At 33.1% G+C, this 1,859-nt stretch overlaps 1 long non-coding RNA gene across 4 annotated transcripts in view; it reads left to right on the forward strand.

Annotated features, from left to right (window-relative positions):
* The window catches only part of LOC109583683 (uncharacterized), a 3,190-nt gene extending 1,602 nt beyond the window's left edge, over positions 1-1,588 (forward strand). Inside the window, exons 2-7 of one of the 4 annotated variants that reach the window (XR_002185663.1) lie at positions 516-596; positions 657-732; positions 852-908; positions 968-1,068; positions 1,329-1,394; positions 1,446-1,588. This is a non-coding gene — a long non-coding RNA (uncharacterized LOC109583683). Of the gene's footprint in view, positions 1-269; positions 597-638; positions 733-851; positions 909-967; positions 1,069-1,328; positions 1,395-1,445 lie in introns of those variants that run through there. The other 3 variants (XR_002185662.1, XR_002185661.1, XR_002185664.1) reach the window with 3 other exon arrangements.
* Positions 1,589-1,859: the final 271 nt, after the last annotated feature.

Here is a 1,859-nt window from a genome sequence, read left to right on the forward strand (position 1 = left end):
ATCACACTTGTGCTAAGGGTTACGATATTTGATTACATGTACCACTCACATGTATAGTAAGAAATGATTATATTCTGTTAGCTACAATATTATCATGATAGTTACTAAATACCTTAGAGTGACTTTTAATTGCGGGTACTAAATTTTGCGATTTTAGCCCAAGGTAAATTTTGCTGGTATTAAAAATTGCGATTAAGTAATTATTACTAATAGTTATATGGCATCATGATGTCATTATTAATAATTGCGCGTATTAATAATTGCGATTTTTAACCCAAACGCAAAATTCGCAATTAATAGTACCCGCATTTAAAAGTAACCTTAAGGTACTGATATATTGCCCATCCTTATTGGTACTGCATTTCTCTATTCTCATTGTTGTGTTCCTTGACCCCTATTCTTGTATATCTTAATTTGTCTCGTATTGACATTTCTTCCTCTCTTTTGCCTTCTCTCCTCCTAGTATATGTACATGTACATCTAACTTTTGCTCTTTCTCTTTTCTTCCTATATAGGATTCTCCTATCTCTTACGTTCTTTGTCTTCTTGTGTATAATACAGTTCCTTACTGATACTATAAGCTTGTGTTAACACATGTACGTCAATGTCATGTTTTTTTATATTATTTATTATTATAGTACATTTTTGAATCACAGACGCATTGCGTGTCAAGAATCAAGATTCCATTTCCGGCAAAAGATGTGGGAGCAGAACTATCCTAACAACATGATGGTAAGACACAATTCACAATACAGTGCATGTTTTATTCAGTGCATGCACACATGTACAGTAAATGAGAGATAGTGAGTGTCCTTTGGTCAGTAATAATTGATGTATCATTTATTGTACAGGAGAATGGAATTAAGACAAAATGCTAAGAATATTCAGAGCATGTCCAATTTGAACAAGTACAATGTTTAAACATCAAAATTACTTAAAATTACCATCTCTTTTATCTCTCTTTTAGTGCCGTTAACTACTCATAATCAATAAACAGTTTGTTCCATGGACATTAACTTATTACTTAGAGAAAAGGATGTGTTGAGATTAATATGCACTAATGCAATGGTAGGTGGTATGTTGTGTACATGTACATGTATTTGAGTCAATTGATTACTGAGTAACTGTAATGGTAATTGTCACAGGCCTATGTCACTGACTATACATGTATTCTTCATTATGTCTCAGATAAACCCATTAACAATGACATTGCCTTCTGAGCACAGATGGCAATACAGTTACCATTGCCATTACTATTACCTTTGTAATAACAATTCAGTGCTGTACACCTTTCTCTCTTTCCTCTTTTTGTTTCTCTATCTCTTTAGTGTCACCATTTTCTTGATGCATCAAGCTTAGGAGATACTGAGGTCATCAATGAGTCTTGCATTCAAGTGAGGTCAATTATACATTTTCCCTATTTACATTTCTTTTCATGTTTATAGGCTTGCTGTCGTTCAAAATTAGGACACTGTACATAAACTTGCATTTTTGTGTTCTTTTTATAATGTTGTAATTGTTTTTGTTACCTAAAATAATTATTCTTTAATACTATAATGCGATAGCAGTCCATGAACTGATGCCACAATGCTAGAAAAGCCAAAAGCTGTCTAGGCAAAGTTGTTCTTCACTTGATCCAGGGATGAGAAATTTACCTATTGGCTCATTGTAGTTGGATAATGGTAATATTTTTTTAAAGTCTGTTAGCAGTGCAATTCCGATTGTTGTCTGGTATCAGCAGGTAGGTATGCAAATTTACTTTTTTTGAAAAATAAAAGTACTAAATTTGAATGAACAACTACAGAGGTAATCAGCTAAACATACTTTCTGCATACTTAATGAGGGGGTGGGACTGAAGG

This window comes from Amphimedon queenslandica, unplaced genomic scaffold, assembly GCF_000090795.2.
Source record: "Amphimedon queenslandica unplaced genomic scaffold, v1.1 AMPQUscaffold_13288, whole genome shotgun sequence".
In the NCBI taxonomy this organism is placed as follows: domain Eukaryota; kingdom Metazoa; phylum Porifera; class Demospongiae; order Haplosclerida; family Niphatidae; genus Amphimedon; species Amphimedon queenslandica.